Source organism: Somniosus microcephalus, unplaced genomic scaffold, assembly GCF_052327205.1.
Source record: "Somniosus microcephalus isolate GS21.2 unplaced genomic scaffold, FLI_Smic_1.0 unresolved_chr4, whole genome shotgun sequence".
NCBI lineage: Eukaryota > Metazoa > Chordata > Chondrichthyes > Squaliformes > Somniosidae > Somniosus > Somniosus microcephalus.
The window spans coordinates 46,361,911-46,381,478 of record NW_028225182.1 but is presented as its reverse complement, the minus strand read 5'-3'; the positions used below and the strand labels follow the sequence as shown (position 1 = coordinate 46,381,478).

At 45.1% G+C, this 19,568-nt stretch overlaps 12 non-coding genes across 12 annotated transcripts; 1 reads left to right on the top strand and 11 right to left on the bottom strand.

Moving 5' to 3' along the window:
- Positions 1–2,694: 2,694 nt before the first annotated feature.
- On the bottom strand, positions 2,695–2,777 carry trnal-cag (transfer RNA leucine (anticodon CAG)). The gene has a single exon. It is a non-coding gene; the product is annotated as a tRNA-Leu (tRNA).
- A 685-nt stretch (positions 2,778–3,462) lies between these two features.
- Positions 3,463–3,535, bottom strand: trnav-cac (transfer RNA valine (anticodon CAC)). The gene has a single exon. It is a non-coding gene; the product is annotated as a tRNA-Val (tRNA).
- Positions 3,536–4,102: 567 nt separating this feature from the next.
- trnaw-cca (transfer RNA tryptophan (anticodon CCA)) lies at positions 4,103–4,174 on the bottom strand. Its single transcript has one exon. It is a non-coding gene; the product is annotated as a tRNA-Trp (tRNA).
- A 2,925-nt stretch (positions 4,175–7,099) lies between these two features.
- Positions 7,100–7,182, bottom strand: trnal-cag (transfer RNA leucine (anticodon CAG)). The gene has a single exon. It is a non-coding gene; the product is annotated as a tRNA-Leu (tRNA).
- Positions 7,183–7,867: 685 nt separating this feature from the next.
- trnav-cac (transfer RNA valine (anticodon CAC)) lies at positions 7,868–7,940 on the bottom strand. The gene has a single exon. It is a non-coding gene; the product is annotated as a tRNA-Val (tRNA).
- A 567-nt stretch (positions 7,941–8,507) lies between these two features.
- Positions 8,508–8,579, bottom strand: trnaw-cca (transfer RNA tryptophan (anticodon CCA)). Its single transcript has one exon. It is a non-coding gene; the product is annotated as a tRNA-Trp (tRNA).
- A 2,925-nt stretch (positions 8,580–11,504) lies between these two features.
- On the bottom strand, positions 11,505–11,587 carry trnal-cag (transfer RNA leucine (anticodon CAG)). The gene has a single exon. It is a non-coding gene; the product is annotated as a tRNA-Leu (tRNA).
- A 685-nt stretch (positions 11,588–12,272) lies between these two features.
- On the bottom strand, positions 12,273–12,345 carry trnav-cac (transfer RNA valine (anticodon CAC)). The gene has a single exon. It is a non-coding gene; the product is annotated as a tRNA-Val (tRNA).
- Positions 12,346–12,912: 567 nt separating this feature from the next.
- Positions 12,913–12,984, bottom strand: trnaw-cca (transfer RNA tryptophan (anticodon CCA)). The gene has a single exon. It is a non-coding gene; the product is annotated as a tRNA-Trp (tRNA).
- Positions 12,985–13,445: 461 nt separating this feature from the next.
- On the top strand, positions 13,446–13,519 carry trnak-cuu (transfer RNA lysine (anticodon CUU)). Its single transcript has one exon. It is a non-coding gene; the product is annotated as a tRNA-Lys (tRNA).
- A 2,384-nt stretch (positions 13,520–15,903) lies between these two features.
- Positions 15,904–15,986, bottom strand: trnal-cag (transfer RNA leucine (anticodon CAG)). Its single transcript has one exon. It is a non-coding gene; the product is annotated as a tRNA-Leu (tRNA).
- A 1,326-nt stretch (positions 15,987–17,312) lies between these two features.
- trnaw-cca (transfer RNA tryptophan (anticodon CCA)) lies at positions 17,313–17,384 on the bottom strand. Its single transcript has one exon. It is a non-coding gene; the product is annotated as a tRNA-Trp (tRNA).
- Positions 17,385–19,568: the final 2,184 nt, after the last annotated feature.

The following is a 19,568-nucleotide window of genomic DNA, read 5'->3' as shown; positions in this document are numbered from 1 at the left end:
ATAGACAAGATATATTGACAAGGACTAAAGCGTTTTGCGATCAGAAAATTGCCTGAACGCCTGTGGTTAATGAAAGGGATTATTGCTGCTTGAGTTCCTTATACGCCTTGGGCTTCTGGAGAACTTGTTTCGTAGTTTGCAGAAATGCGGCTCAGACATGCTGTTGTGACCGGGCCGGAGCCACCAGGTACCTGACTGCAATCAGCGACAATGAAATGCAGTTTTAACAGGCCTGGCTAGCTCAGTCGGTAAAGCATGAGACTCTTAATCTTAGAGTTCGCGGGTTCGAGCTCCCAGATTGAGCGGTATTTATTTTGTTGAACTTTTATGTTGCTTTCAAAGCGTCATTAATTGAGCGATAACCTTGTTTTGCACAATGAAAGAAATGCGAACTGAGAAAATACTGCAGAAGCTGGAAATCTGAATTGAAACAGAAAATGCTGGAGATACTCAGCAGGTCAGGCAGCTTCTGCGAAGAGATAAACAGAGTTAACGTTTCAGGTCGATAACCTTTCGTCAGAACTGGAAAAAAGAGGTAATGGAACAGATTTTTAAGCAACTGTAGGGGATTCTATGAGATCATGGTTGATCTCCTGCCTCAATTCCATTCACCGGCCCTATTGCCATATCTCTTGATGCCCTTACCAGTCAGAAATCTACCGACTTCTGTTTTGAACATACGCAATGACTGAGCCTCCACAGCCCTCTGGGGTAGAGAATTCCAAAGATTCACCACCCTCTGTGTGAAGAAATTTCTTCTCCTCTCAGTCCTGAATGGCCTAACCTTTATCCTGAGGCTGTGGCCCCTGGTTCTAGACTTCCCGGCCAAGGGAAACATTCTCCCAGCATCCAACCGATCAAACCCTGTAATAATTTTGCATGCTTAATGAGATCCCCTCTCATTCTTCCGAATTCAAGAGACTGCAGTCCTAGTTTACTCAATCTCTTCTCATGCGAGGTCAGTGACAGTCTTGCAAATGGTGACTTGATATTCGGTAGTGGGGTCATGGTCCAGGTGGAGGTAGGAGGAGGTGTTGGAGAGTTGGCGTACAGCTTCTGCTAGGTAGCGGTCGGTTCACCAAACAGCAACAGCACCACCCTTGTCAGCAGGTTTTGTGCTTTGCATGTTAACTGTTAACTGTTACCCATATCTCATTTTACACAATATATGGGCTACTCCAGCTCCTAATTCGTTTGTTCTTAGTTGTTATTTCCTCACACAGGAGAGCAATCTCGCCCCTGGACAAGCAGAAGGAGCAAGTTCCAACCAAATGGTTCCGCAAACGTGATAACAGCTACACTGTGGAACCGTCTCCACTTTCAGTACCAGGTCAGATGGAAATGTTAAAATTTTTTGAGGATGTAACTTGTAGAATAGATAAGGGAGAACCAGTGGATGTGGTGTATTTGGACTTTCAGAAGGCTTTCGATAAGGTCCCACATAAGAGATTGGTGTGCAAAGTTAAAGCACATGGGATCGGGGGTAAGGTACTGACTTGGATAGAGAACTCGTTGGCAGACAGGAAGCAAAGAGTATGTCTAAACGGGTATTTTTCCAAGTGGCAGGCAGTTACTCGTGGGGTAGGGCAGGGATAAGTGCTAGGACCCCAGCTACTCACAATATATATGAATGATCTAGAAGGTTGAACTTGATATAATAACTCCAAGTTTGCAGACGACACAAAGCTGGGTGGGCATGTGTGCTGTGAGGAGGATGCAGAGAAACTCCAGTATGATATGGACAGGTTAGGTGATCTAGCAGAAGCATGGCAGATGCAGTATAATGTGGATAAATGTGAGGTTATCAACTTTGGTGGCAAAAGCAGGAAGACAGCTTATTATCAGAATGTCAATAGATTGGGAAAAGGGGAACTGCAATGAGACCTGGGTGTCCGTGTACATCAATCGCTGAAGGTAAGCATGCAGGTGCAGCAGGTGGTTAAGAAGGCAAATGTTGGCCTTTATAGTGAGAGGTTTCGAGTACAGGAGCAAGGATGTCTTGCTGCAGTTGTACAAGGCCTTGGTGAGACCATACCTTGAGTATTGTGTGCAGCTTTGGTCACCTTATCTGAGGAAGGATGTTCTTGCCATGGAGGGAGTGCAGCGAAGATTCACCAGACTGATACATGGGATGGCAGGAATGACGTATGAAGACAGATTGAGATGATTTGGCTTATATTCGCTAGAGTTTAGAAGAACGAGAGGGGATCTCATTGAAACTTACAAAATTCTAACAGGACTAGACACACTAGATGCAGGAAGAATGATCCCGATGGTGCGGGAATCCAGAACCAGCGGTCACAGTCTAAGGATAAGGGGTAAGCCACTTAGGGCTGAGATGAGGAGGAATTTCTTCACCCAGAGAGTGGTGAACCTGTTGAATTCTGTACCACAGAAGGCAGTTGAGGCCAATTCATTAAATATATTCAAGAAGGAGTTAGATATATTTCTTAAGGCTAAAGAGATAACGGGATATGGGGAGAAAGCAGGGACAGGGTACTGAATGTGGATGATCAGCCATGATCTCATTAAATGGCGGAGCAGGCTCGACGGGCCGAATGGCCTACTCCTGCTCCTATCTTCTATGTGAATGGAGCAGGTGAACTGCTGAATCCCACTTTTAAGGGATGTCCCAAAGTGCTTGACAGTGGTGTGAAAATAAATGAGTTCCGCTTGGTAATTCAAAGTAAAGACTGTCAGAAGTGGGATTCGAACCCACGCCTCCAGAGGAGACTGCGACCTGAACGCAGCGCCTTAGACCGCTCGGCCATCCTGACTCGCTTCATGAATTTCTGCATCTCATCACTTCCACATGAAGAACGTTTCCGTCCGGGTGCTTGTTCAATGCTGTTGAAGGCTCAGTGACCGGGATATCATCTCCCCCGGGGTTTTCCTGAGCTTGTGCTCGGTGTATGGGGATGTTTGTCCCGGGTCCCTATTATCTTGCAGCTCCAGGGATGGGCAGTATCAATCTGAGCTCTAGAGCTGGGGAGAAGCGAATAATTAATGGGTTTGTTTTCGGGCCTGAAATGCGGCTTAGATCTGTTGGTATTAACCGAGGCCGGGGCTGCGAGATATTTCAGTTTGTTCACGTTTAATCAGAGGAATATCTGCAGTCAGGAGCTGAAAAGGACGAAGAGCTGAAAAAACACCAGAAAAAAGATAAGAAATATCAGCAATTGTGATCAACTCTTTAATGTGTGTTCTGGTAGTTTAGTGGTTTAATTGTTTCAATCAACATTCATTAACCGAAAGCGTTGTTTTGCAGAATGAAATAAATGCTCACAGTAAGGGACAGTCGAAAGTTGAGTAATTTAACTTTAATAATTTGTGAAAGTTTATTCATTGACGAAGATTTATACCCTATCAGAATTTACGCACTGTGTATTTTAGGAGTCTGCTTTAAATTGTTCGTTGCTCCTGACACAAGAAACCTGTTAAATTTATTTCACAGAAAAATAATGTTTCCGCCCGGGCTCGAACCGGGGACTTTCCGCGTGTGAGGCGAACGTGATAACCGCTACACTACGGAAACCTCTGCTGAATTGAGCATCGAGAAAGCACTGTTCAGACAGAAGGGACACTACAGAATCGCTCTTTCTGCAATGATTTCCTTTCACTGGCATTTCTCTGACCGAACTGCACAAGTCAAAAATGTTCCTTTCAAACTCATTAAACTGTCGAATTTCCTTCCCTCTGGTTTAACCCAGGCGTTTAACTTGTTCTGCAAACCATGAACCAGGTTCACCTGAATTCCAAGGTGTGTAAGGAAATCAAGCTTCAAAAGCCCTTTCATTAACCACAGGGATTCAGGCAATTTTCTGATCGCAAAGCGTTTTCTCACCTTGTCAATATCTCTCGTCTATTTGCCGGTGTTTCCCGATTCTGCCTGTCTCTCTGGCTCTGTTTATTCTGTGTGACCACCTGCAGGTTGATTTTGAGCGAATACCTGTGCTTGTGTTTTGTCACATTAAATAAATGAGGAATTGTGGCGCTTCTCTCCCTGACACTGGGGAAAGAGTGAGACAGTCTTTGGAGCAAGTGTCTGGTTATTGTGAAACGGCAAAGAAAACAATAATTCTGGAATTACCCGGAAAAACAGTGACCCCGACGTGATTTGAACACGCAGCCTTCTGATCTGGAGTCAGACGCGCTACCGTTGCGCCACGAGGCCCTACAATCTAAACCGCGCTGTTTTTATATACACACGTTCCACAAACACTGTTTCATTCCTCCTGCCTTCTCCTGATTCCTCAGTGTCATGCACAGAGGCGCCTCATGCCCTCATTTGTTTAACGTAACAAGCAGACACAAACACAGGTATTCCTTCAAAATCAACCCGCAGGTGGCCACAGACACAATAAACAGAGCCAGAGAGAAAGACAGAATCGGGAATCTCCGGGAAATAGACAAGATATATTGACAAGGACTAAAGCGTTTTGCGATCAGAAAATTGCCTGAACCCCTGTGGTTAATGAAAGGGATTATTGCTGCTTGAGTTCCTTATACGCCTTGGGCTTCTGGAGAACTTGTTTCGTAGTTTGCAGAAATGCGGCTCAGACATGCTGTTGTGACCGGGCCGGAGCCACCAGGTACCTGACTGCAATCAGCGACAATGAAATGCAGTTTTAACAGGCCTGGCTAGCTCAGTCGGTAAAGCATGAGACTCTTAATCTTAGAGTTCGCGGGTTCGAGCTCCCAGATTGAGCGGTATTTATTTTGTTGAACTTTTATGTTGCTTTCAAAGCGTCATTAATTGAGCGATAACCTTGTTTTGCACAATGAAAGAAATGCGAACTGAGAAAATACTGCAGAAGCTGGAAATCTGAATTGAAACAGAAAATGCTGGAGATACTCAGCAGGTCAGGCAGCTTCTGCGAAGAGATAAACAGAGTTAACGTTTCAGGTCGATAACCTTTCGTCAGAACTGGAAAAAAGAGGTAATGGAACAGATTTTTAAGCAACTGTAGGGGATTCTATGAGATCATGGCTGATCTCCTGCCTCAATTCCATTCACCGGCCCTATTGCCATATCTCTTGATGCCCTTACCAGTCAGAAATCTACCGACTTCTGTTTTGAACATACGCAATGACTGAGCCTCCACAGCCCTCTGGGGTAGAGAATTCCAAAGATTCACCACCCTCTGTGTGAAGAAATTTCTTCTCCTCTCAGTCCTGAATGGCCTAACCTTTATCCTGAGGCTGTGGCCCCTGGTTCTAGACTTCCCGGCCAAGGGAAACATTCTCCCAGCATCCAACCGATCAAACCCTGTAATAATTTTGCATGCTTAATGAGATCCCCTCTCATTCTTCCGAATTCAAGAGACTGCAGTCCTAGTTTACTCAATCTCTTCTCATGCGAGGTCAGTGACAGTCTTGCAAATGGTGACTTGATATTCGGTAGTGGGGTCATGGTCCAGGTGGAGGTAGGAGGAGGTGTTGGAGAGTTGGCGTACAGCTTCTGCTAGGTAGCGGTCGGTTCACCAAACAGCAACAGCACCACCCTTGTCAGCAGGTTTTGTGCTTTGCATGTTAACTGTTAACTGTTACCCATATCTCATTTTACACAATATATGGGCTACTCCAGCTCCTAATTCGTTTGTTCTTAGTTGTTATTTCCTCACACAGGAGAGCAATCTCGCCCCTGGACAAGCAGAAGGAGCAAGTTCCAACCAAATGGTTCCGCAAACGTGATAACAGCTACACTGTGGAACCGTCTCCACTTTCAGTACCAGGTCAGATGGAAATGTTAAAATTTTTTGAGGATGTAACTTGTAGAATAGATAAGGGAGAACCAGTGGATGTGGTGTATTTGGACTTTCAGAAGGCTTTCGATAAGGTCCCACATAAGAGATTGGTGTGCAAAGTTAAAGCACATGGGATCGGGGGTAAGGTACTGACTTGGATAGAGAACTCGTTGGCAGACAGGAAGCAAAGAGTATGTCTAAACGGGTATTTTTCCAAGTGGCAGGCAGTTACTCGTGGGGTAGGGCAGGGATAAGTGCTAGGACCCCAGCTACTCACAATATATATGAATGATCTAGAAGGTTGAACTTGATATAATAACTCCAAGTTTGCAGACGACACAAAGCTGGGTGGGCATGTGTGCTGTGAGGAGGATGCAGAGAAACTCCAGTATGATATGGACAGGTTAGGTGATCTAGCAGAAGCATGGCAGATGCAGTATAATGTGGATAAATGTGAGGTTATCAACTTTGGTGGCAAAAGCAGGAAGACAGCTTATTATCAGAATGTCAATAGATTGGGAAAAGGGGAACTGCAATGAGACCTGGGTGTCCGTGTACACCAATCGCTGAAGGTAAGCATGCAGGTGCAGCAGGTGGTTAAGAAGGCAAATGTTGGCCTTTATAGTGAGAGGTTTCGAGTACAGGAGCAAGGATGTCTTGCTGCAGTTGTACAAGGCCTTGGTGAGACCATACCTTGAGTATTGTGTGCAGCTTTGGTCACCTTATCTGAGGAAGGATGTTCTTGCCATGGAGGGAGTGCAGCGAAGATTCACCAGACTGATACATGGGATGGCAGGAATGACGTATGAAGACAGATTGAGATGATTTGGCTTATATTCGCTAGAGTTTAGAAGAACGAGAGGGGATCTCATTGAAACTTACAAAATTCTAACAGGACTAGACACACTAGATGCAGGAAGAATGATCCCGATGGTGCGGGAATCCAGAACCAGCGGTCACAGTCTAAGGATAAGGGGTAAGCCACTTAGGGCTGAGATGAGGAGGAATTTCTTCACCCAGAGAGTGGTGAACCTGTTGAATTCTGTACCACAGAAGGCAGTTGAGGCCAATTCATTAAATATATTCAAGAAGGAGTTAGATATATTTCTTAAGGCTAAAGAGATAACGGGATATGGGGAGAAAGCAGGGACAGGGTACTGAATGTGGATGATCAGCCATGATCTCATTAAATGGCGGAGCAGGCTCGACGGGCCGAATGGCCTACTCCTGCTCCTATCTTCTATGTGAATGGAGCAGGTGAACTGCTGAATCCCACTTTTAAGGGATGTCCCAAAGTGCTTGACAGTGGTGTGAAAATAAATGAGTTCCGCTTGGTAATTCAAAGTAAAGACTATCAGAAGTGGGATTCGAACCCACGCCTCCAGAGGAGACTGCGACCTGAACGCAGCGCCTTAGACCGCTCGGCCATCCTGACTCGCTTCATGAATTTCTGCATCTCATCACTTCCACATGAAGAACGTTTCCGTCCGGGTGCTTGTTCAATGCTGTTGAAGGCTCAGTGACCGGGATATCATCTCCCCCGGGGTTTTCCTGAGCTTGTGCTCGGTGTATGGGGATGTTTGTCCCGGGTCCCTATTATCTTGCAGCTCCAGGGATGGGCAGTATCAATCTGAGCTCTAGAGCTGGGGAGAAGCGAATAATTAATGGGTTTGTTTTCGGGCCTGAAATGCGGCTTAGATCTGTTGGTATTAACCGAGGCCGGGGCTGCGAGATATTTCAGTTTGTTCACGTTTAATCAGAGGAATATCTGCAGTCAGGAGCTGAAAAGGACGAAGAGCTGAAAAAACACCAGAAAAAAGATAAGAAATATCAGCAATTGTGATCAACTCTTTAATGTGTGTTCTGGTAGTTTAGTGGTTTAATTGTTTCAATCAACATTCATTAACCGAAAGCGTTGTTTTGCAGAATGAAATAAATGCTCACAGTAAGGGACAGTCGAAAGTTGAGTAATTTAACTTTAATAATTTGTGAAAGTTTATTCATTGACGAAGATTTATACCCTATCAGAATTTACGCACTGTGTATTTTAGGAGTCTGCTTTAAATTGTTCGTTGCTCCTGACACAAGAAACCTGTTAAATTTATTTCACAGAAAAATAATGTTTCCGCCCGGGCTCGAACCGGGTACTTTCCGCGTGTGAGGCGAACGTGATAACCGCTACACTACGGAAACCTCTGCTGAATTGAGCATCGAGAAAGCACTGTTCAGACAGAAGGGACACTACAGAATCGCTCTTTCTGCAATGATTTCCTTTCACTGGCATTTCTCTGACCGAACTGCACAAGTCAAAAATGTTCCTTTCAAACTCATTAAACTGTCGAATTTCCTTCCCTCTGGTTTAACCCAGGCGTTTAACTTGTTCTGCAAACCATGAACCAGGTTCACCTGAATTCCAAGGTGTGTAAGGAAATCAAGCTTCAAAAGCCCTTTCATTAACCACAGGGATTCAGGCAATTTTCTGATCGCAAAGCGTTTTCTCACCTTGTCAATATCTCTCGTCTATTTGCCGGTGTTTCCCGATTCTGCCTGTCTCTCTGGCTCTGTTTATTCTGTGTGACCACCTGCAGGTTGATTTTGAGCGAATACCTGTGCTTGTGTTTTGTCACATTAAATAAATGAGGAATTGTGGCGCTTCTCTCCCTGACACTGGGGAAAGAGTGAGACAGTCTTTGGAGCAAGTGTCTGGTTATTGTGAAACGGCAAAGAAAACAATAATTCTGGAATTACCCGGAAAAACAGTGACCCCGACGTGATTTGAACACGCAGCCTTCTGATCTGGAGTCAGACGCGCTACCGTTGCGCCACGAGGCCCTACAATCTAAACCGCGCTGTTTTTATATACACACGTTCCACAAACACTGTTTCATTCCTCCTGCCTTCTCCTGATTCCTCAGTGTCATGCACAGAGGCGCCTCATGCCCTCATTTGTTTAACGTAACAAGCAGACACAAACACAGGTATTCCTTCAAAATCAACCCGCAGGTGGCCACAGACACAATAAACAGAGCCAGAGAGAAAGACAGAATCGGGAATCTCCGGGAAATAGACAAGATATATTGACAAGGACTAAAGCGTTTTGCGATCAGAAAATTGCCTGAACCCCTGTGGTTAATGAAAGGGATTATTGCTGCTTGAGTTCCTTATACGCCTTGGGCTTCTGGAGAACTTGTTTCGTAGTTTGCAGAAATGCGGCTCAGACATGCTGTTGTGACCGGGCCGGAGCCACCAGGTACCTGACTGCAATCAGCGACAATGAAATGCAGTTTTAACAGGCCTGGCTAGCTCAGTCGGTAAAGCATGAGACTCTTAATCTTAGAGTTCGCGGGTTCGAGCTCCCAGATTGAGCGGTATTTATTTTGTTGAACTTTTATGTTGCTTTCAAAGCGTCATTAATTGAGCGATAACCTTGTTTTGCACAATGAAAGAAATGCGAACTGAGAAAATACTGCAGAAGCTGGAAATCTGAATTGAAACAGAAAATGCTGGAGATACTCAGCAGGTCAGGCAGCTTCTGCGAAGAGATAAACAGAGTTAACGTTTCAGGTCGATAACCTTTCGTCAGAACTGGAAAAAAGAGGTAATGGAACAGATTTTTAAGCAACTGTAGGGGATTCTATGAGATCATGGCTGATCTCCTGCCTCAATTCCATTCACCGGCCCTATTGCCATATCTCTTGATGCCCTTACCAGTCAGAAATCTACCGACTTCTGTTTTGAACATACGCAATGACTGAGCCTCCACAGCCCTCTGGGGTAGAGAATTCCAAAGATTCACCACCCTCTGTGTGAAGAAATTTCTTCTCCTCTCAGTCCTGAATGGCCTAACCTTTATCCTGAGGCTGTGGCCCCTGGTTCTAGACTTCCCGGCCAAGGGAAACATTCTCCCAGCATCCAACCGATCAAACCCTGTAATAATTTTGCATGCTTAATGAGATCCCCTCTCATTCTTCCGAATTCAAGAGACTGCAGTCCTAGTTTACTCAATCTCTTCTCATGCGAGGTCAGTGACAGTCTTGCAAATGGTGACTTGATATTCGGTAGTGGGGTCATGGTCCAGGTGGAGGTAGGAGGAGGTGTTGGAGAGTTGGCGTACAGCTTCTGCTAGGTAGCGGTCGGTTCACCAAACAGCAACAGCACCACCCTTGTCAGCAGGTTTTGTGCTTTGCATGTTAACTGTTAACTGTTACCCATATCTCATTTTACACAATATATGGGCTACTCCAGCTCCTAATTCGTTTGTTCTTAGTTGTTATTTCCTCACACAGGAGAGCAATCTCGCCCCTGGACAAGCAGAAGGAGCAAGTTCCAACCAAATGGTTCCGCAAACGTGATAACAGCTACACTGTGGAACCGTCTCCACTTTCAGTACCAGGTCAGATGGAAATGTTAAAATTTTTTGAGGATGTAACTTGTAGAATAGATAAGGGAGAACCAGTGGATGTGGTGTATTTGGACTTTCAGAAGGCTTTCGATAAGGTCCCACATAAGAGATTGGTGTGCAAAGTTAAAGCACATGGGATCGGGGGTAAGGTACTGACTTGGATAGAGAACTCGTTGGCAGACAGGAAGCAAAGAGTATGTCTAAACGGGTATTTTTCCAAGTGGCAGGCAGTTACTCGTGGGGTAGGGCAGGGATAAGTGCTAGGACCCCAGCTACTCACAATATATATGAATGATCTAGAAGGTTGAACTTGATATAATAACTCCAAGTTTGCAGACGACACAAAGCTGGGTGGGCATGTGTGCTGTGAGGAGGATGCAGAGAAACTCCAGTATGATATGGACAGGTTAGGTGATCTAGCAGAAGCATGGCAGATGCAGTATAATGTGGATAAATGTGAGGTTATCAACTTTGGTGGCAAAAGCAGGAAGACAGCTTATTATCAGAATGTCAATAGATTGGGAAAAGGGGAACTGCAATGAGACCTGGGTGTCCGTGTACACCAATCGCTGAAGGTAAGCATGCAGGTGCAGCAGGTGGTTAAGAAGGCAAATGTTGGCCTTTATAGTGAGAGGTTTCGAGTACAGGAGCAAGGATGTCTTGCTGCAGTTGTACAAGGCCTTGGTGAGACCATACCTTGAGTATTGTGTGCAGCTTTGGTCACCTTATCTGAGGAAGGATGTTCTTGCCATGGAGGGAGTGCAGCGAAGATTCACCAGACTGATACATGGGATGGCAGGAATGACGTATGAAGACAGATTGAGATGATTTGGCTTATATTCGCTAGAGTTTAGAAGAACGAGAGGGGATCTCATTGAAACTTACAAAATTCTAACAGGACTAGACACACTAGATGCAGGAAGAATGATCCCGATGGTGCGGGAATCCAGAACCAGCGGTCACAGTCTAAGGATAAGGGGTAAGCCACTTAGGGCTGAGATGAGGAGGAATTTCTTCACCCAGAGAGTGGTGAACCTGTTGAATTCTGTACCACAGAAGGCAGTTGAGGCCAATTCATTAAATATATTCAAGAAGGAGTTAGATATATTTCTTAAGGCTAAAGAGATAACGGGATATGGGGAGAAAGCAGGGACAGGGTACTGAATGTGGATGATCAGCCATGATCTCATTAAATGGCGGAGCAGGCTCGACGGGCCGAATGGCCTACTCCTGCTCCTATCTTCTATGTGAATGGAGCAGGTGAACTGCTGAATCCCACTTTTAAGGGATGTCCCAAAGTGCTTGACAGTGGTGTGAAAATAAATGAGTTCCGCTTGGTAATTCAAAGTAAAGACTATCAGAAGTGGGATTCGAACCCACGCCTCCAGAGGAGACTGCGACCTGAACGCAGCGCCTTAGACCGCTCGGCCATCCTGACTCGCTTCATGAATTTCTGCATCTCATCACTTCCACATGAAGAACGTTTCCGTCCGGGTGCTTGTTCAATGCTGTTGAAGGCTCAGTGACCGGGATATCATCTCCCCCGGGGTTTTCCTGAGCTTGTGCTCGGTGTATGGGGATGTTTGTCCCGGGTCCCTATTATCTTGCAGCTCCAGGGATGGGCAGTATCAATCTGAGCTCTAGAGCTGGGGAGAAGCGAATAATTAATGGGTTTGTTTTCGGGCCTGAAATGCGGCTTAGATCTGTTGGTATTAACCGAGGCCGGGGCTGCGAGATATTTCAGTTTGTTCACGTTTAATCAGAGGAATATCTGCAGTCAGGAGCTGAAAAGGACGAAGAGCTGAAAAAACACCAGAAAAAAGATAAGAAATATCAGCAATTGTGATCAACTCTTTAATGTGTGTTCTGGTAGTTTAGTGGTTTAATTGTTTCAATCAACATTCATTAACCGAAAGCGTTGTTTTGCAGAATGAAATAAATGCTCACAGTAAGGGACAGTCGAAAGTTGAGTAATTTAACTTTAATAATTTGTGAAAGTTTATTCATTGACGAAGATTTATACCCTATCAGAATTTACGCACTGTGTATTTTAGGAGTCTGCTTTAAATTGTTCGTTGCTCCTGACACAAGAAACCTGTTAAATTTATTTCACAGAAAAATAATGTTTCCGCCCGGGCTCGAACCGGGGACTTTCCGCGTGTGAGGCGAACGTGATAACCGCTACACTACGGAAACCTCTGCTGAATTGAGCATCGAGAAAGCACTGTTCAGACAGAAGGGACACTACAGAATCGCTCTTTCTGCAATGATTTCCTTTCACTGGCATTTCTCTGACCGAACTGCACAAGTCAAAAATGTTCCTTTCAAACTCATTAAACTGTCGAATTTCCTTCCCTCTGGTTTAACCCAGGCGTTTAACTTGTTCTGCAAACCATGAACCAGGTTCACCTGAATTCCAAGGTGTGTAAGGAAATCAAGCTTCAAAAGCCCTTTCATTAACCACAGGGATTCAGGCAATTTTCTGATCGCAAAGCGTTTTCTCACCTTGTCAATATCTCTCGTCTATTTGCCGGTGTTTCCCGATTCTGCCTGTCTCTCTGGCTCTGTTTATTCTGTGTGACCACCTGCAGGTTGATTTTGAGCGAATACCTGTGCTTGTGTTTTGTCACATTAAATAAATGAGGAATTGTGGCGCTTCTCTCCCTGACACTGGGGAAAGAGTGAGACAGTCTTTGGAGCAAGTGTCTGGTTATTGTGAAACGGCAAAGAAAACAATAATTCTGGAATTACCCAGAAAAACAGTGACCCCGACGTGATTTGAACACGCAGCCTTCTGATCTGGAGTCAGACGCGCTACCGTTGCGCCACGAGGCCCTACAATCTAAACCGCGCTGTTTTTATATACACACGTTCCACAAACACTGTTTCATTCCTCCTGCCTTCTCCTGATTCCTCAGTGTCATGCACAGAGGCGCCTCATGCCCTCATTTGTTTAACGTAACAAGCAGACACAAACACAGGTATTCCTTCAAAATCAACCCGCAGGTGGCCACAGACACAATAAACAGAGCCAGAGAGAAAGACAGAATCGGGAATCTCCGGGAAATAGACAAGATATATTGACAAGGACTAAAGCGTTTTGCGATCAGAAAATTGCCTGAACCCCTGTGGTTAATGAAAGGGATTATTGCTGCTTGAGTTCCTTATACGCCTTGGGCTTCTGGAGAACTTGTTTCGTAGTTTGCAGAAATGCGGCTCAAACATGCTGTTGTGACCGGGCCGGAGCCACCAGGTACCTGACTGCAATCAGCGACAATGAAATGCAGTTTCAACAGGCGCGGCTAGCTCAGTCGGTAGAACATGAGACTCTTAATCTCAGGGTCGTGGGTTCGAGCTCCCACGTTGGGCGGTATTTATTTTGTTAAACTTTTATGTTGCTTTCAAAGCGTCATTAATTGAGCGATAACCTTGTTTTGCACAATGAAAGAAATGCGAACTGAGAAAATACTGCAGAAGCTGGAAATCTGAATTGAAACAGAAAATGCTGGAGATACTCAGCAGGTCAGGCAGCTTCTGCGAAGAGAGAAACAGAGTTAACGTTTCAGGTCGATAACCTTTCGTCAGAACTGGAAAAAAGAGGTAATGGAACAGATTTTTAAGCAACTGTAGGGGATTCTATGAGATCATGGCTGATCTCCTGCCTCAATTCCATTCACCGGCCCTATTGCCATATCTCTTGATGCCCTTACCAGTCAGAAATCTACCGACTTCTGTTTTGAACATACGCAATGACTGAGCCTCCACAGCCCTCTGGGGTAGAGAATTCCAAAGATTCACCACCCTCTGTGTGAAGAAATTTCTTCTCCTCTCAGTCCTGAATGGCCTAACCTTTATCCTGAGGCTGTGGCCCCTGGTTCTAGAATTCCCAGCCAAGGGAAACATTCTCCCAGCATCCAACCGATCAAACCCTGTAATAATTTTGCATGCTTAATGAGATCCCCTCTCATTCTTCCGAATTCAAGAGACTGCAGTCCTAGTTTACTCAATCTCTTCTCATACGAGGTCAGTGACAGTCTTGCAAATGGTGACTTGATATTCGGTAGTGGGGTCATGGTCCAGGTGGAGGTAGGAGGAGGTGTTGGAGAGTTGGCGTACAGCTTCTGCTAGGTCGCGGTCGGTTCACCAAACAGCAACAGCACCACCCTTGTCAGCAGGTTTTGTGCATTGCATGTTAACTGTTAACTGTTACCCATATCTCATTTTACACAATATATGGGCTACTCCAGCTCCTAATTCGTTTGTTCTTAGTTGTTATTTCCTCACACAGGAGAGCAATCTCGCCCCTGGACAAGCAGAAGGAGCAAGTTCCAACCAAATGGTTCCGCAAACGTGATAACAGCTACACGGTGGAACCGTCTCCACTTTCAGTACCAGGTCAGATGGAAATGTTAAAATTTTTTGAGGATGTAACTGGTAGAATAGATAAGGGAGAACCAGTGGATGTGGTGTATTTGGACTTTCAGAAGGCTTTCGATAAGGTCGCACATAAGAGATTGGTGTGCAAAGTTAAAGCACATGGGATCGGGGGTAAGGTACTGACTTGGATAGAGAACTGGTTGGCAGACAGGATGCAAAGAGTATGTCTAAACGGGTATTTTTCCAAGTGGCAGGCAGTTACTCGTGGGGTAGGGCAGGGATAAGTGCTAGGACCCCAGCTACTCCCAATATATATTAATGATCTAGAAGGTTGAACTAGATATAATAACTCCAAGTTTGCAGACGACACAAAGCTGGGTGGGCATGTGTGCTGTGAGGAGGATGCAGAGAAATTCCAGTATGATATGGACAGGTTAGGTGATTTAGCAGAAGCATGGCAGATGCAGTATAATGTGGATAAATGTGAGGTTATCAAATTTGGTGGCAAAAACAGGAAGACAGCTTATTATCAGAATGTCAATAGATTGGGAAAAGGGGAACTGCAATGAAACCTGGGTGTCCGTGTACACCAATCGCTGAAGGTAAGCATGCAGGTGCAGCAGGTGGTTAAGAAGGCAAATGTTGGCCTTTATAGTGAGAGGTTTCGAGTACAGGAGCAAGGATGTCTTGCTGCAGTTGTACAAGGCCTTGGTGAGACCATACCTTGAGTATTATGTGCAGCTTTGGTCACCTTATCTGAGGAAGGATGTTCTTGCCATGGAAGATTCACCAGACTGATACATGGGATGGCAGGAATGACGTATGAAGACAGATTGAGATGATTTGGCTTACATTCGCTAGAGTTTAGAAGAACGAGAGGGGATCTCATTGAAACTTACAAAATTCTAACAGGACTAGACACACTAGATGCAGGAAGAATGATCCCGATGGTGCGGGAATCCAGAACCAGCGGTCACAGTCTAAGGATAAGGGGTAAGCCACTTAGGGCTGAGATGAGGAGGAATTTCTTCACCCAGAGAGTGGTGAACCTGTTGAATTCTGTACCACAGAAGGCAGTTGAGGCCAATTCATTAAATATATTCAAGAAGGAGTTAGATATATTTCTTAAGGCTAAAGAGATAACGGGATATGGGGAGAAAGCAGGGACAGGGTACTGAATGTGGATGATCAGCCATGATCTCATTAAATGGCGGAGCAGGCTCGACGGGCCGAATGGCCTACTCCTGCTCCTATCTTCTATGTTTCTATGTGAATGGAGCAGGTGAACTGCTGAATCCCACTTTTAAGGGATGTCCCAAAGTGCTTGACAGTGGTGTGAAAATAAATGAGTTCCGCTTGGTAATTAAAAGTAAAGACTGTCAGAAGTGGGATTCGAACCCACGCCTCCAGAGGAGACTGCGACCTGAACGCAGCGCCTTAGACCGCTCGGCCATCCTGACTTGCTCAATTAATTTCTGCATCTCATCACTTCCAGATGAAGAACGTTTCCGTCCGGGTGCTTGTTTAATGCTGTTGAAGGCTCAGTGACCGGGATATCATCTCCCCCGGGGTTTTCCTGAGCTTGTGCTCGGTGTATGGGGAGGTTTGTCCCGGGTCCCTATTATCTTGCAGCTCCAGGGATGGGCAGTATCAATCTGAGCTCTGGAGCTGGGGAGAAGCGAATAATTAATGGGTTTGTTTTCGGGCCTGAAATGCGGCTTAGATCTGTTGGTATTAACCGAGGCCGGGGCTGCGAGATATTTCAGTTTGTTCACGTTTAATCAGAGGAATATCCGCAGTCAGGAGCTGAAAAGGACCAAGAGCTGAAAAAACACCAGAAAAAAGATAAGAAATATCAGCAATTGTGATCAACTCTTTAATGTGTGTTCTGGTAGTTTAGTGGTTTAATTGTTTTAATCAACATTCATTAACCGAAAGCGTTGTTTTGCAGAATGAAATAAATGCTCACAGTGAGGGACAGTCGAAAGTTGAGTAATTTAACTTTAATAATTTGTGAAAGTTTATTCATTGACGAAGATTTATACCCTATCAGAATTTACGCACTGTGTATTTTAGGAGTCTGCTTCAAATTGTTCGTTGCTTCTGACACAAGAAACCTGTTAAATTTATTTTACAGAAAGATAATGTTTCCGCCCGGGCTCGAACCGGGGACCTTTCGCGTGGTGAGGAGAACGTGATAACCACTACACTACGGAAACTTCTGCTGAATTGAGCATCGAGAAAGCACTGTTCAGACAGAAGGGACACTACAGAATCGCTCTTTCTGCAATGATTTCCTTTCACTGGCATTTCTCTGACCGAACTGCACAAGTCAAAAATGTTCCTTTCAAACTCATTAAACTGTCGAATTTCCTTCCCTCTGGTTTAACCCAGGCGTTTAACTTGTTCTGCAAACCATGAACCAGGTTCACCTGAATTCCAAGGTGTGTAAGGAAATCAAGCTTCAAAAGCCCTTTCATTAACCACAGGGATTCAGGCAATTTTCTGATCGCAAAGCGCTTTCTCACCTTGTCAATATCTCTCGTCTATTTGCCGGTGTTTCCCGATTCTGCCTGTCTCTCTGGCTCTGTTTATTCTGTGTGACCACCTGCAGGTTGATTTTGAGCGAATACCTGTGCTTGTGTTTTGTCACATTAAATAAATGAGGAATTGTGGCGCTTCTCTCCCTGACACTGGGGAAAGAGTGAGACAGTCGTTGGAGCAAGTGTCTGGTTATTGTGAAACGGCAAAGAAAACAACAATTCTCGAATTACCCGGAAAAACAGTGACCCCGACGTAATTTGAACACGCAGCCTTCTGATCTGGAATCAGACGCGCTACCGTTGCGCCACGAGGTCCTACAATCGAAAACGCGCTGTTTTTATATACACACGTTTCACAAACACTGTTTCGTTCCTCCTGTCTTCTCCTGATTCCTCAGTGTCATGCACAGAGGCGCCTGATGCCCTCATTTGTTTAACGTAACAAGCAGACACAAACTTTTATGTTGCTTTCAAAGCGTCATTAATTGAGCGATAACCTTGTTTTGCACAACGAAGGAAATGCGAACTGAGAAAATACTGCAGATGCTGGAAATCTGAATTGAAACAGAAAATGCTGGAGATACTCAGCAGGTCAGGCAGCTTCTGCGAAGAGAGAAACAGAGTCAACGTTTCAGGTCGATAACCTTTCGTCAGAACTGGTAAAAAGAGGTAATGGGACAGATTTTTAAGCAAGTGTAGGGGATTCTATGAGATCATGGCTGATCTCCTGCCTCAATTCCATTCACCGGCCCTATCGCCATATCCCTTGAAGCCCTTACCAGTCAGAAATCTACCGACTTCTGTTTTGAACATACCCAATGACTGAGCCTCCACAGCCCTCTGGGGTAGAGAATTCCAAAGATTCACCACCCTCTGTGTGAAGAAATTTCTTCTCCTCTCAGTCCTGAATGGCCTAACCTTTATCCTGAGGCTGTGGCCCCTGGTTCTAGACGCCCCAGCCAAGGGAAACATTTTCCCAGCATCCAACCGATCAAACCCTGTAATAATTTTGCATGCTTAATGAGATCCCCTCTCATTCTTCCGAATTCAAGAGATTGCAGGCCTAGTTTACTCCATCTCTTCTCATACGAGGTCAGTGACAGTCTTGCAAATGGTGACTTGATATTCAGTAGTGGGGTCATGGTCCAGGCGGAGGTAGGATGAGGTGTTGGAGAGTTGGCATACAGCTTCCGCTAGGTAGAGGTCGGTTCGCCAAACAGCAACAGCACCACCCTTGTCAGCAGGTTTTGTGCTTTGCATGTTAACTGTTAACTGTTACCCATATCTCATTTTACACAATATATGGGCTATTCCAGCTCCTAATTCTTTTGTTCTTAGTTGTTATTTCCTCACACAGGAGAGCAATCTCGCCCCTGGACAAGCAGAAGGAGCAAGTTCCAACAAAATGATTCCGCAAACGTGATAACTGCTGCACTGTGGAACCGTCTCCACTTTCAGTACCATGTCAGATGGAAATGTTAAAAAGTTTTGAGGATGTAACTGGTAGAATAGATAAGGGAGAACCAGTGGATGTGGTGTATTTGGACTTTCAGAAGGCTTTCCATAAGGTCCCACATAATAGATTGGCGTGCAAAGTTAAAGCACATGGGATCGGGTGTAAGATACTGACTTGGATAGAGAACTGGTTGGCAGACAGGAAGCAAAGAGTATGTCTAAACGGGCCTTTATCCAAGTGGCAGGCAGTTACTAGTGGGGTAGGGCAGGGATACGTGCTTGGACCCCAGCTACTCACAATATATATTAATGATCTAGAAGGTTGAACTAGATGTAATAACTCCAAGTTTGCAGACGACACAAAGCTGGGTTGGCATGTGTGCTGTGAGGAGGATGCAGAGAACCTCCAGTATGATATGGACAGGTTAGGTGATTTAGCAGAAGCATGGCAGATGCAGTATAATGTGGATAAATGTGAGGTTATCAACTTTGGTGGCAAAAACAGGAAGACAGCTTATTATCAGAATGTCAATAGATTGGGAAAAGGGGAACTGCAATGAGACCTGGGTGTCCGTGTGCACCAATCGCTGAAGGTAAGCCTGCAGGTGCAGCAGGTGGTTAAGAAGGCAAATGTTGGCCTTTTCAGTGAGAGGTTTCGAGTACAGGAGCAAGGATGTCTTGCTGCAGTTGTACAAGGCCTTAGTGAGACCATACCTTGAGTATTGTGTGCAGCTTTGGTCACCTTATCTGAGGAAGGATGTTCTTGCCATGGAGGGAGTGCAGCGAAGATTCTCCAGACTGATACATGGGATGGCAGGAATGACGTATGAAGACAGATTGAGATGATTAGGCTTATATTCGCTAGAGTTTAGAAGAACGAGAGGGGATCTCATTGAAACTTACAAAATTCTAATAGGACAAGACACGCTAGATGCAGGAAGAATGATCCCGATGATGCGGGAATCCAGAACCAGCAGTCACAGTCTAAGGATAAGGGGTAAGCCACATAGGGTTGAGATGAGGAGGAATTTCTTCACCCAGAGA